At 34.0% G+C, this 15,526-nt stretch overlaps 1 protein-coding gene and 2 long non-coding RNA genes across 3 annotated transcripts in view; 1 reads left to right on the top strand and 2 right to left on the bottom strand.

Annotated features, from left to right (window-relative positions):
* LOC136039533 (WD repeat domain phosphoinositide-interacting protein 3-like) overlaps positions 1–15,526 on the bottom strand; it is a 475,762-nt gene that overhangs the window by 266,963 nt on the left and 193,273 nt on the right. The gene's annotated exons all lie outside the window — the stretch shown is intronic.
* LOC136039052 (uncharacterized) overlaps positions 1–15,526 on the bottom strand; it is a 70,985-nt gene that overhangs the window by 45,564 nt on the left and 9,895 nt on the right. The window lies entirely within an intron of this gene.
* Positions 5,513–14,263, top strand: LOC136039530 (uncharacterized). The gene is made up of 3 exons (XR_010620475.1): positions 5,513–5,611; positions 10,931–11,005; positions 13,812–14,263. It is a non-coding gene; the product is annotated as an uncharacterized LOC136039530 (long non-coding RNA).

A 15,526-nucleotide genomic window follows, 5' to 3' on the forward strand; every position in this document is an offset into this window, starting at 1 on the left:
AAATTTGATGATTAGAAGGATATCGTGTCTTAGAGCTCTTATTTTAAATCCCGACTGCATCTGGTGACGGGGGCGGGGAGTTGGGAGGGGGAAACCTAAAACTTGGAAAACACATAGAGTGGAGGGATCGGGATGAAACATGGTGGGAACAAATAAACACAAGTCCTAGATAGATGATTAACATAAACGGAACGGATACGCTCTCTTTGGGGTAGTTGGGGGGGGGGGGTATTTCTGAAAAATAAAAAAAATGAGGTATTTTTAACTTACGAACGGGTGATCGGATCTCTATGAAATTTGATATTTAGAAGGATATCGTGGCTCAGAGCTCTTATTTTCAACCCGACCGGTTCTGGTGACGTTGGGGGGGGGGGAGTTGGGAGGGGGAAACCTAAAAATTGGAAAACACTTAGAGTGGAGGGATGTGGATGAAACTTAATGGAAAAAATAATCACGAGTCCTAGATACATGATTGACATAACCAGAACGGATCTGCTCACTTTGGGGTAGTTGGGGGGGGGGGGTTAATTCTGAAAAATTAGAAAAAATGAGGTATTTTTAACTTACAAACGGGTGATTGGATCTCCATGAAATTTGATATTTAGAAGGATATGGTGTCTCAAAGCTCTTATTTTAAATCCTGACCGGATCTGGTGACATTGGGGGAAGTTTGGGGTGGGGATACCTAAAATGATGGAAAACGCCTAGATTGGAGGAATTGGGATGAAACTTGGTTGGAAAAATAAACAGAAGTCTTCTATACGTGATTTACATAATTGGAACGGATCCGCTCAATTGCGGGGGGGGGGGGGGGGGTAATTCTGAAAAATAAGAAAAATGACGTATTCTTAACTTACGAAGGAGTGATCGGATCTTCATGAAACTTCATATTTAGAAGGACCTCGTAACTCCGATATCTTATTTTAAATCTCAACCGGATCAAGCGTAATTGGGGGGGGGGTAGTTGGGGGGGACCGGAAATCTTAGAAAATACTTAAAGCGGTGAGATCAGGATGAAACTGGAAGGGTGAAATCAGGATGAAAATATTCTAAAATCCCTTCTTTTTCAATTCTATTTATTTTTCATACTTTACCTTTGACTGCTCAATTTTATGCGTGGAGGTAATATTTTGTGGCGTGGAAATTTTGTGGGACGCATTCCTCGAGGGGAGGGGGGAACCTACCACCCTGTAAATAATCCACATTCTTTGTTGAAAGCCTTTATCAGCACATATTTGTTCTAAAGTGTTTTTTAGTGTTGTGATACTTTTGTTGCCTGATTCTGCATACAAATAAGATAACTGCTTTTCTAAGCTTCCATCTATTCTATTTAAAATAAAACAAAAATGTTGCAAAACTCCTTTCTTGTTAATTTATCATGAAGATGAAGCTTGAAATATGCACAAATCACTACTCACCAAAATACGCATGGATGTATTTTTGGCGCTGTAGTCATGGTGAATTTTGGTGATATCAACAATTATGACTCTATTGCGGCTTAGGCGCAATAGTTACTTTCTTTTATCTTTACTTTCTTATACGTGTTTTTTAAGAAAAGGAGCAGGGTTATAGGGGATGATGCTGGGAATTATGGAAATGAAGATATTAGTCATTGTTGTTTATCTTAGGAAAATTAAAAAACAGATTTATAATCTTTCCCTCAATGAATATTCTTGGGTAATTGGCACGAGAATGTATCATGCAGATTTATAAAATTGTCTTTAATAAATATTCTTTCACAATTGACAAAAAGAAGCGTCATGTCAAACAGTTCGTGGTAACGAACTGTAGTAAGGAGCGACCCGGCTCAATAGTAACCGAAACTATAAAAAATGGAATTTTGATACCGATAGTTACATCCAAAGAATCGCATTTTAATGCTGATTTTAAATATACAAGTTTCAAGATTAGTCTTACCCATCAAAAGTTACGAGCCTGAGAAAATTTGCCTCATTTTTAAAAATAGGGGGAAATACCCCCTAAAATTCAAACGATCTTAACGAAAATCACACCATCAGATTCAGCGTATCAGAGACCCTAATTGTAGAAGTTTCAAGCCCCTATCCACAAAAATGTGGAATTTCGCATTTTTTGCCAGAAGACAAATCAGATGCTTTTTTTTTTTTTTTTTTTTTTTTTTTTTTTTTTTTTTTTTTTTTTAGGGGGTGATCGTATCGGCTCAGTGGTCCTAGAATGTCGCGGAAGGGCTCATTCTAACGGAAATTATAAGTTCTAGCGCCCTTTTTAAGTGACCAAAAAAATTGCAGGGCACTTAGGCCCCCCCACGCTCATTTTCCCCCCAAAGTCACCGGATCAAAATTCTAAGATAGCTATTTTATTCACCATAGTCGAAAAACCTAATAACTATGTCTTTGGGGACGACTTACTCCCCCGCAGTCCCCGTGGGAGGGGCTGCAAGTTGCAAACTTTGACCTATGTTTACATATAATAATGGTTACTGGGAAGTGTACAGACGTTTTCAGGAGGTTTTTTGTTTGTGGGGGGAGAGTTGAGGAGGGGGGTTAAGTGGGAGGATCTTTCCATGGAGGAACTTCTCATGTGGGGAAGAGACTTTCAGTGAAGGGGGCGCAGAATTTTCTAGCATTATTTAAGAAAACAATGAAAAAATAAATATGAGAAGTTTTTTCTACTGAAAGTGGGGAGCAGCATTAAAACTGAAAACGAACAGAAATTATTACGCATATGAGGGGTTTACCTCCTCGTAATACCTCGCTCTTTACGCTAAAGTATTTTTAGTAATTTCAACTATTTATTCTACGGCCTATATGATTCAGGGGTCATTCTGAAGGAATTTGGACAAAATTTTATCTTTAGTGTAAAGAGCGAGGTATCGAAGAGGGGTGAGCCCCCTCATATATGCAATAAAAACATACGAATATAGAAGTTCGCTACGTAAGTTAATTCGTAAGTTACGTATATTTTTTACTTATGAAAACGTTCGTAAAAAATTTAAAGTTATAGTTGCCTTTTTAAGTAATCAAAAAATTGGAGGGCAACTAGGCCTCCTCCCTCGCTCCTTTTTTCTCCAAATCTTCCGATTAAAACTATGAAAAGGCCATTCAACCAAAAAAAAGCAATATGCAAATTTCGTTTTAATTATTTATGTGCGGAGAGCCAAGATCAAAACATGCATTAATTCAAAAACGTCCAGAAATTAAACAAAAAAAACAAGTTTTTTTTTAAATGAAAGTAAGGAGCGACATTAAAACTTGAAACGAACAGAAATACTCCGTATATGAAAGGGGCTTTTCCTCGTCGACGCTCCGCTCTTTACGCTAAAGTTTCTTACTGTTTTAGAAAGTAGAGTTAAGAGAAAGAGTCAAACTTTAGCGTAAAAAGTGAGGCGTTGAGGAGGAAAAGCCCCTTTCATATACGGAGTAATTTCTGTTCGTTTTAAGTTTTAATGTCGCTCCTTACTTTCATTTAAATAACTTTTTTTTTTTTTATTTAATTTTACAAATAAAGAGGCCATGTAACGAAAGTTAAAACTCGAATCTCCAATATTTACACAAAACAAACTGTTTTTCTTGAACTAGAATTTTGGTGGATTTGAATTTATTTGGATTAATTTTGTTAGTATTTATTAAAAGGAAGACAGTATTTACGAGGGTTGAACAAAGGAGTAGTTAAACATGAAGCAAAAAAAGAATTTCTTTTGATTACAAATAGCCACAAAATTTAGATACTTGAATAGAGATTCATTTAATCGTAACAACTAACTAATTGAACAATAAATATTGTTAAGTATCTAATGTTTAAAATATGAATTTTGTAAGAATTCGGCATAATTTCATATTTTTTTTTTTAGCTTAATTACTAATATAAGATTAAAAGAATGGTGTGAGTCACAAAATATGCCTAGATTCCAAGCGCTGAAAATATGCCTAGATTCCAAGCGCTGGAAGTTATCTGACATTTCAAAATCTTTCCCAAAAGTAAGTTTATCAACTCTTTGTTATTCTTTTCTCAAAAGAAGAAACTACGAAGCCCTTCTCTTTTTTTTACTGAATACTGTTGAGTGAAGGCTGATAAATTAGTTGTTGTTTTTTTTACATTTTTTTTTTTTACCTTAAAATGAAACATCGTATGATTTCGTTCTTTGAAACAAATGTTCATCAGTCCAGTTAGTAATTGACTAACTAGTATTGGCTATACTTAACTTAAAAAGAAAACTTCTTGCCAAGACCTGACGTAAATCTGGGAGCGGGAGAATTGCATCAGCGTGGCGCACACCACCTTTTGTGCACGATTATTGAAAGCGACTGGCAGTTTATGTTAGCCTATACTTTTGTCTTAGCGACAATCTTCCTTAATGGCATGCTTGCCTCATCTTAGAAATGGCATATTTGAAGCATTTGATATACCCAAAATAAGAACTCTAGCGTTCTTAAAGTTAGGAAAATTTTATTAAAATGAAACCAATTTGAAATAATCACTGGCCAAACTGTGTAAGCTATAGCCGTCGAGGTTTGTGTAAACTTTCTGATAGTTTTCACTTTCCAATAATTCTGTTTCTTTCTGGTTTCAAGCCTTTATCACGGAATAAGGAGTTAAAACGTAATTTTAAATACTGCAAATTTTTACTATACTTACCAAAATGGTACAAAAATCGAAAGATTATTTTTCGTTTTGGACTTGCCGACTTCTAATGCTGCTTGGCAACATTGCTAAAGATCTGAGAGCTCCGAAAAAGAAGAGCGCCAGTGATCCTCTCGGCTTTTTATTTCCCGACGTGTAATCGGTGGACATAGTAAAGTTGTTTATGTCGTGCGTTTGTTTGAATTCCTTGTAGGTTATCTATTTGTTTTGTTTTTGTTTTTTCTTCGTTTTTTACTCCATATTCGTTTTTGATTCCGCGTTATTAACTACTTACTTATGTATATTATTTTAGTGAATTAATTGAGATATTTGGAAAAACGTCTTTGTCGCCTTTGTTGAATGGTCAAAAACAGCTTGATTGTAAGTTGTAAGAAAAAGCTCTACTTTAATTTTGGCTATTCTTATAATGTTGTCACAATAAAATGTTCATAAAAGAATATTAATTATTCATGTTTGTCGTCCGAAATTGTCGTTCAGAAATTTGCTTGATGGCTTGATGCTGGTGAACGAATGGTTCTATAAAACAATTTTATACAATTTTTATACAGTTATAAATAAACAATTTTCTCTGCAATGAGATAAAAGTCACTTGTCTTTAGGTAAAAACGCATACTTTCTTGTGAGCATCCAAAAATCAACCGCATTGTCTCATCGCAGCTTGTATAACATCAACGTTATAGTTTTTAGATTGACTGGCTGAATTTTACCGATAATCTAATTTATATGAAATAATATTGTTATATGTATATTATATATGTATTATATATGTATATATGTATTATATTATATATGTATATGTATTATATATATGTTATATATTGTTATATGTAAATGTAATAAAACATTTATATGGATCTTCAAAATACATATATTTATGAATAAGACTCCTTTTAGGCTGTTCTATGCTGGGGCTTTGAAAGGACAGATGCCGAAAATTCTAAGCATGATTCAAGTATCAAGAATGACGCCAACGCCCGCTGTCATAGTTCTTGTGAGTTTTTTTTTTGTATAATATAAGTAAGTAATAATATATAACTAATATAATAATAATATAAGTAATAAAAGCTTTGGCTAATATAAGATAGTCGTATAAGATTTATTGGGTTTTATTATCTCCTCCTTAAAGAGGAGATTATCTCCTCCTTTTATTATCTCTTCCTCCTTGTTTTGTTCCTCCTTTAAGGTTTTGCAGTTTCTTTGAGAGGTAGATTTTCATTTCTGTGTTAAGAACTGTGTTCTATTTAAGCTTTTTCTTATAAATTTTTAGTAGCAGCGAAAAATTTGCTTCACTGCTTGTTTTGCGGCAATTTTTCTAACAATGAATTACTCCATGGGCATTGCACAATTTGGTAGTAATTACTGCTTTTATGAAGATTGGCCTAAAAGTTTCATTTCATCTTGTTTTTCTAGAAACAAGTCACTGTCTTCAGAATGACATCAACACCTGCTGTCTTGGTTATTCTGGCTTTTTTCTTCTTTTCTTCTTTGATCCTTTTTTAAAATATATATTAAAAAATAGGATATTTAGGAACATTGTAAGAAAAGAAATTAAAGAAACGAAAATACTGGATGAAACAAGACAAATATTCCTGGAAAGAAACTTCCAAAATATTCCAGAATATTCCGAGAAAAAAAAACTGCGTCACAGAAGAATCGCAAAAAAAGCTTTGATTAAAATTTGACAACCTTTGATGCAGTTTTTTCTTCCTTGGGTAGATAACTGTGGCCACTTATTAAGCGCGTGAAAGAATCTTCACCAATTTAGTTACTATTTAGCATTAAGCGAGTGACATTGTTTTTGTTAATTGTTGATATTGGCAGTGGTTTGCTTTTTAAATGAGGGTTTTTGGCTTTTAAATATTTATTCTATTTTTTTGTTTTACCTTTTTTTAGGTTTATATCCTTCTTTTTTTTTTGGCTTTCTGCGTTGTTTGTTTTTAATCGATTTTTTTTTATGTTTTCGTTCAGAAAATGTGACCTCGGCGCTGAAAAAGGCAAGCAGTTATCTTCCAGAAATATTGGTTTCGTCCAGTATTTTCGATGGCCTTAAAAAACCCATTCTCGAATTTCATTTCTTTTATTTTATCTTTTATTTTATCTCCTTCAAGATCTTGGAGTTCCTCAAAGGGAAACATTTTCAGTCCTGTATTGATATTAAATCTATTTTTGAATTGAGACTATGGTGGTAAACTTTTTGATAACAACGAAAAATATAACTCACAACAGCTTTTTCAGCATTTTGGCTGAGGGTGGCTATTACTCCATGTGCATTACACGATATGGTTGTAATTACTGCTTTTGTGGTCTTTAGCTGCTAAATTTTATTTTTATCTTGTTCTTCTGAGAAAATTTCTGTGTCATCTTGTTGACAATTTTAGCTATCTTACTGAACTTAAAAAGATTGAAAAGCTTAATTTTTCAAACGCATTTTTATTTTCTCTTCTTTTTTTTGATCCGTGAATAAAACTCATACTTGCTACTGTCAGCATACTGATACTGTCCGTTTAAATTTATATCGAAACTTGTTGTCTTTTAATGGAAGAAGGATAAAAGAAAAAGATATCCACCCCCCCCCCCGCGTATCGACGTCAAAGGGTGTCGATTCGACGTTTCTGTTACTGTTATTATTATTAGTATTATTATTACAAAACAAGTAGCAAGTCTGTAATACTTGGGACTGATTTTGAGGGTCGAAATTAAATTGTTTAAAAAGCCTGTTTTTTCAACTGAAAGTAAGGGGCAACATCAAAACTTAAAACAAACAGAAGTTATTGCGTACTTGAAGGGGGTTGCCCCTTTCTCAAAACCTCTCTCTGAAAACAGAAAAATTCTTATTGTTTTTATTAAATGACACTAATGTTTCAGGATTCGTTCTTAAGGAATTGGGACAAATGTCTGACTTTAACGTGAGTAGCGAGGTATTCAGGAGGGGACAACCCCCTCATATACGTATTAATTTTTTTTCGCTTTAAGTTTTGATGTTGATACTTACTTTCCGTTGAAAAAGCTTATATTTATTAACTTACCCCGCGTAAAACTCCCCTATGAAGAATTTCGCCTATGGAAAATCCCTCCCTACAGAAATGTCCTCTAGACAATTCTAACCCGGTGAAAGTTTTCCCGGGCAATTCTCCTGAACAACTCCGCATGCATAACTAATTCGGCAAAGAGAAAGTAAAGCAAAAATTATTTCATATAGGAAGTTTTGGCAAATTCTACCAAGTTTAAAATTTACCCTGAAAAGTTCACCCCCTGAAACTTCCCTTCCAACAGAAGATTCTCCCCTTGAAAGCTCTCCCCAGGAGAAAATTCTCCTCCTCCCCCTCCTGAAAAATGTCTGTGTACTTCGGATAGCAAATACTACACGTTAACACTGGGTAAATTTCATGCCCTATAGACATTTCCCTAGGGGCTATGGGGTTATGTTATCCTCAAAGGCATAGTTACTGGACCTTTTAACTAAGCTGAAAAAATTGCTCCCTTGAAGACATTTTTATATTGACTCGAAAATCGTATTTAGGAATATATCTAAAAATATTAATTGTGTATAATAAGTCGTGCCAATAAACTAAGGCACGTATGTGGGAAGGTGGTTTATTGTAGTTCTAATTGATTCAAAAGTGGGTCTTTTTATTGTATTCAAATCTAATTAATTAAAAATGACAACCCTCAATCCCATGTGGAAAAAAAAAATTCATATGGTAGAAAGACTAGCTTGAAATTAAAAAGAAAGAACAAGGTCTGTTTTTCATAGTGGAAATCAAATCTTTTTCCAGAATACAGGCAAGAAATCCTGTCAGAAAAATATATCCCTTTTGCGTCAAAGCCTTTGTTCGTTTTCTCAATTAGTATCAATCTTTAGAAGCTGTTAGAAGGAAAAGGTTGTCTTGAATAGCCTTTTTCTTGTGGAATCGTAGTTTTCCTTCTTAGTTAATTAAGTCGTCCTCTAAAAGTCTTTATATTACAATATTTCTCATTAGAAAAATTATTTGGAATGTTAATCTCACATCATATTTCGCCACTATAAAACCCAGGACTAAAAGGGCAAATCTTAGTTTCCTGCCATTAATTTTCAGCTCATAAAGAGGATACTATATCACTTGCAATTTTGGTTGAAAGAACCTTCTTCCGATATTCTAGACCATCAGTTCGATTTGAGCAGTTATCGTAACCGTGCTTTTAGGGAGATATAGAGAGGAGTAGGATTCTTTTTTCTGGTTCCGGCTCAGAGGTTTTTTATGGGTTCTATACGGAAACAAATTTCTTCGCTGTTTTTTACTTTTGTTAATATTCTCTTCTTATTCTAAATCGATATGTTCTAAACATTTTTTTTTCGTATTTGGACACGATAAAAGTCCATATTACGATTTTTTGAAGTTTTTAAAATTTATGTTTAAATGGATGCTTTAGTTGTTAGATTTATAATTCAATCCGACTCATTCCCTGATGAATAGTCTTTCTCTGATGTGAGCTACCTTTCTACCTTTCTCTGATGTGAGTTTTAGTGTTGATTTTTGTGTGTATTGAGTTGACGCGTGTGCGTCTGTCTGTGTCTCCTTTTATATAAATCCTTTTCGCTTGTATTTTTTTATCCTCCCCTTTTTACAGTCTGTATTGGGTGTTATATATATATTTATATATATAGAGTTTTTAATCACTCTGATGTGTATCTGCTCTAAATCTCTAGAAGCTATTAATATGCCTAGAATTTTAGAAAGAACTGACAATGTTGACCACTCTCTCGAATGGATCGCACTCCTCAAAACAAAATGCTTACACTATTTACGTTTGATAACTGTTGCCGAGAACCAGTAAACACTTTCTCGTTTACTGAGTGATGAGCCAATCAAACAAATATATATATTTCGAACTGTTCACAGAATGAAAAATGTTACAGATTGTTCGTCAACGATGTACCATGCTTAGAAGATCTTCACCTAGTAATTGTCTAAGAAAATCAGTAAGCACTGCTTCTCTTACACTATGATGAAGCTGTAGAGCATATTATCAAATCTCTTTCTTGCAGTAATAACTGCGAAGTTTCACTTGCTTTTTTTTAAAGATAAGTAAGTAAATTCGAATTCGAATTCTTAAACAGTGACATCAATACCACTTGAGGACTGTATATTCTGGGATCTCGATGTCACTTACTGTTGATTGATAATCAGTCTCTGAAAACGTATTTTGAAGTTAATTCTCGCTGTTAATAGATGTCTGGAATGACATGGGTATGGTGTAGGGCAGGTAGTATGGTATAGTGGCAGGTAGTGAAGTGGGTATAGGGTCATATTGGGCACTCCATTTGGAATGGATAAATAAAGAATGTCGTTTTAATCGTAATGCTGGATGTCTCAAAAGTTAATAACTTGTGTTTCCTGCTGATTTTGGGTCTTAGTACCGAGCTTGAAGATTTTAATTTAAAAAAATTTAAATAGTATGTTTACTTCTTAAGTATTGTTGCGTGTCGAGCAATGTTTCGGGTGTACTTTATGAAAACATAAGGTTTACGTTCTTTCCTTCCCCTTCTTTTTCTCCTTATGGTTTCTTAGTAGTTCACGGAGACACTAATAAATACTCGGTTGTATAGACACCAAATACGACAGATGTTGGTAATTATTTTTTATAGTGTACAGAACGATTCAGTTTCCTGTTAAAGGCATCTAAAAGTTTTTTTTCTTCGCGACTGCATCTATTGTTCTACTGATGGATCATTTTTGTTTTTATTATTATTCTAAATAGTTATATTAATTTTAATTGGCCCTGTGCTGCAGTTCTGCTCGCTTACACGGAAAAGTAAAATTAGTCATATATTGTAGTAACTTCAGATTTTTTTATTTTGATTTTAAGAGGATTTAATATCTCTCAAAACATTTTGTGAGCCTCAGTGTCGGCTGACTGTCACAAAGACAAGGGGCCTATTAGCTATTTCTCGCAGGGGACTGGTCATCTTCGAAAGTTGTCAAGAATCTTCGGTCTGGCGTTGAAATTTGGCTGAAAGAACAATGATATGTTACGCCCCTTTTGTTGGCAACTTTGTCAATCAGAGCGAGTAGCACCACAAAGAACCCAATGTGGCCAAATTGATCCAATGGTAGCTCCTTTGAAATAATATTTAGCGTTTTCCTAGCAGGTATGCTAAAACACTTGTAGGGACTATTATGCTCCACTATAAACGAAAAAAACAAAGATCAAATTTCTCTGCAGCATAAATCGCGATAAGTTGAATGGAGTATCTATGATTTCGTGATAGGTAGGGGTCGCCTTTTAGTTTCCGTTGTTTATTCAAATTTCTTATGAGTGTATCTTTTAGGCTGTACTGTCAATATGCTACCTTCTGTTGTCAAATATAGATTTGCTGATAATCACCTTTGGCTCTGCAACTTGGGTAAGTTACAATTAGTCTTTCTTTTCTCTCTGTATTTTTTTCCCTTTTTTATGAAGGCTTTAATGTATATGTATTATTACTCCTTTTCTTCTATCCAGTATTTTTTAATAGTTAATTAAAACAGTTAAAAATCCACATTTGAAACAGGGTAAGAGATTCATACTTTGCTTTTCTCAGTTGGGGTTGCTATGACTGCCACAAGGTTGCTCAGAAAAGTGTGAAATTATATACCCCATTTTTTTTGGCCAAGACGACAGAGGTCCTTCTGGTTAATCTGAACTGGAAATCCCTCATGTATAAAGGCTATTTTTTAAATTAGAGAAAAAAAAGTATGATGTGCACAGTCTATTTTTTCCGTATTATTTTTTTTTTAAATCAAAGGAAAGTATTAGCACGAAGAGATATGTAGAAAAAACCTATTTACGAAGAATGAAACTATTAAAATAGCGGTAGATCTCTGGTTTGTTGCCTGTTAGACGGATTTGCTTTTTCTGCCTGTTATTTGCTTTGTTCTTAAAAACCTCTGTTATCTTCTTATGTTTATCTCTTTGTCTTTATTCCCCCACCTTACTATGTCGTTGTGTGTTAGGACACTCATTTCTTTCCATTTTCTTTTTAATTCCTATGCATTATTCTGGTCTCTTTTAAAAGTAGCTTTAAAACACTTTAGGAGCCAATTTGGAATAATTAGAGATTTGGTTTAGCACTTACCGATATTGATGGAACAATGGCGAAAACAGACTGTTTTACTGATGTATTCTATGTATGACGTTGTTGAGAAAGGTGTTTCAATTCGCGTTTACATCCAATCTTTTTACCGCTAGGTGAAAAAAAATTCTTTACATATCAACCAGTGAAATGACGTAATTTTTATACAATTCTGGAAAAGGGTTATGGCAGCTTTGCCTCGCACTCAGACTATCTGTCTTGGCTTTACTCCAATTAGCTATGGCTCTCAAACCTTTTTATTGGAGTCCAAAAAGTTTATTTTAACTGTTAAACCCTTTGGTTGTACAGCATCTATTTCTGGAGATATTGGACTTGAACTGACTGACTGTCCGGCAGTGTCTCCTACCAGTTAACAAGTATTATCTAAAACCTTGGACCCGATTCGAAAGTCTTTTCTTGTCCTGACCCCCAGTTTTGTAGATACCCTTGGACCTAAACGTATTATTAAAGCAAAATTTTCTTTGGTATTGTATTTCAACCTTTTGTGTCGAGTTTTGTTTCTTTACTTTCTATTATTCTTATAAAAAACATCTCTTATTTTTTCTATTTTGTCTTATTTCAAGTTCGTTTATAAGTGCAGGTCAATAACAATTGTGGCAGATCACAGAGCTTACTACCTGTTAATTCGATTAGTTACTTTTCAGTCGCTTTATATCTATAGTTACTTCATTGTCACTATTCAACTTCGTTTACTCTCTCTCTTTCTCTTTCTATCTATCTTTCTCACTCTCTCTTTCTCTCTCGTGTGATTGAGATAAAAGCTGTTGCTACTTTTCGAAATGGAAAAGTAGGAGTTTGACTTAGTACTTGCTGATGGATGGAGTAATACCCAACTGAAACTACTTTACATGATGCATTTTCAGTATGTGATTTAGAATTCTCAGTATTTGGAAAAATACAGCATGTATTTTTTTTTCAATGAGTGTAAGGGATGAAAATAAAACTAAAAATGAAGAAAATCTTTTATACATAGAATTTGCTTTCGAGACGTTCCCTAAGTGGAGCTGGAGGAATCTTAAGGTGTGTCTATCCTTCTGGATATCCATCCAAATCCCCGGAATCATTTGTTTGGATGACAATCCTCATTATCCTTCGAGTCATTGTTTTTTTGTTTGTTTTTCAACTATTTTCAAATTCTTTATTTATTTTGTGCTTGCCTCTTTTTGTTTATGGAGCATGCTTCTTTGATGTTTCCCTTGCCTATTTCTGCTACAGTCTAAGGCTTATGCACTATTGCTATGAATTTTGGAATATTCGCCAGCACCCTTATTAGGATGCCTTTGTGACAATTATTCCGGCATTTAACGAACTTAGTAATGTTTGTGATGAAGATACGACTTGGTTGTCCTTAGTGCAAAGCCATACCCTAATTTACACAAGATATCTCCGCCACTTTCTTTTACAACGGGCTGAGAAGCATATGTTCCCTCATCTCACTTGGGACTTGGAAATCTTGCTTCACAATTTCAGTTCACCACCCTTCTCACCATCCCCGAAGACCTCACTAAATTTGATTTCCAAGGATTTCAATAAAAGGGGTGCCAGAATTGATAATAAGTAAAATACGCTTAGCTACATATATATATATATATATATATATATATTTTATAATATATTAGTTCTTCATCACTTTTTCGATGGTTTTTATCTCCGTGGGGCTCTTAGAAAATGTAAATTTTTTAAATCACACCTTATCTACCCATGTAAGTTTTTGCCCAGAAAATTTCTTTTCCGCCAAAAACTAATCCATGCTACCCCTGCCCCTCCTTAGGTAGTGCTCATTTTCACATTTAGCATTTATCTTTTATTGACTAATTCAGTTTTTAGGAACATATTTGTATCTGTGCTTTTCCTATATCACAAAATGTTCCAGGAAAGTCTAAAAGGATTTGTTAATAGCAAGCATAATTATATGTGAAGAAAAAAGGTCTTGACCAGACATCGCAACCATCTCGAGGTTTTCGCTCTTGTAATGTATTTAGCCAGTCTTCAAAATTTATCCTTTTATAAATTTTTTAGTTCGGAAAAACATATTGTCTATTGTCTGCAAATGATTGACTTTTCTTTTCTTTTCTAGATAATGAAGTAGCTGGGCAGTAAATTTCGGAAAGTAAATTTCTCTGTATAAGCCTGTTCTCTGTTGCATTCGTCTTTTTGTGTATAGACGCTTATATTTACATAAAAAGACAGTGCAGCAGAACTGGTTTCTTATATTTTTAAAGTTTAAATAAAAAAAAAACAAGGGTTCTAAACCTCAAGTTAAATAGAATCTCCGTAAAATTTGCGTATATTTTTTTTGCTCCCCTTTTTATATTTTACTACAAAAATAGAACCCTCAAAAAATTTTTAATCAATTTTGCTTCAATTTTTTGCTCATCCTTCACCTAACGAATTTACTGCTCATTGAAGCTGTGCAATTATGTGGCCTCTGCTCCTGCCAAAGAACCTCTTCCTGACTCAACATACAACAACATTTTTTTATTTTATATTTTAATATAAATTTAATCAATAAAATATTGTTTCTTTGTATTCTTGCAAACTGCTTGTTGTTCTTAGAGCTAGGGATAGTTCATAGGGACGAAGTACAAGATAGAGAAAATTAAAATAAATACATAACTATGTTTATCAAAACAATTTATGAAGAGCTCTTACTATACACGAACAACTATTGTATACTTTCAACTTTAAGCATCCCCTTTTAAGAAGGGGATGCCATGAAGGAAAAGTGATATTGTGGTTATGTTTCAAAAACAGTTTCGATAGACCTATTTTGGGCCCGCCATTTTATATTTGTGGATTAATGCTAAACTTAAAAAATGTAGCTAGGACTTTTTTATATATAGAGTGAACCTGATAAAAGTAGGAAAGGGGATCTTGCTTGTCCAAAAACCCCAATGCCAGGGTTTACTGCATCTATATGCTTACTAATTAATGCTTACTCTAGAAGCCGTATTATTAATCCTTTGGAGGAGTATAAACAGCTTTCTATGAGGTCTGCAGAACACGGGCATTCATTTTTGGGAACAAGCTTTGTGTAAAATTTGCAGAGAGGTATAATTGAGATGGATGGCATTGTGTCCAGAGAAGGTATAATTTTACCATGCTTTCTTGACCAGAAGGAACAAACCCATTCGAGAATATCTACCGCGTGAATGGATGGTAAAAATATATTTTTGAGGAGATGGGATTAATCAATTTTCTTTATAGCTTTACCTCCAAAGATGAAACCAGGGTGTTGCACGATCTTTTACTGACTAACTGATTTTTTTGTGTGTTCTCTCTGTGTTTGATTTTTGGAAACTGACCCTCTTGGCAATAGATCACTTTTCTGTCTCCACAAGATATACCTGTGGGTACCGGGAAGCCTAGGTTGTGTCTCCATTTCTAAGGACATTTGTCAGTATCAGTAAAAAAATGTAGAGAATTCTTTACCTCAAAACAGCGTCGATCTGAAAACACTGTCAATTAGTGCAACCTGTTTTAATGTATTGCACCTTGCATACGGTAAAGCCCTGCTTGTCCATAAATGTGGTCATGATAAAAGTTGAAAAAATCAAAAAGAAAGTGTTCTCCACTAATATTTAATATTGCACCATAATGGATTTTAAATTACATAAGCCGATTTTTTTTCTGTTGACAAGATTATTACCTGCCCTTTAAATAAAAATGGTTAATGGCCTCTTTTGAATTATATTATTGAAAACAGGAAGTTCTGCATAAAAAGCAAAAAGTTCAAACCAAACGAGAACCAAAAAGTAAAATCCAAAAGATTTTGCATAAACTCTTAGTTTG

The sequence above is a fragment of the Artemia franciscana genome, chromosome 19, assembly GCF_032884065.1.
Source record: "Artemia franciscana chromosome 19, ASM3288406v1, whole genome shotgun sequence".
Taxonomy (NCBI): Eukaryota; Metazoa; Arthropoda; class Branchiopoda; order Anostraca; family Artemiidae; genus Artemia; species Artemia franciscana.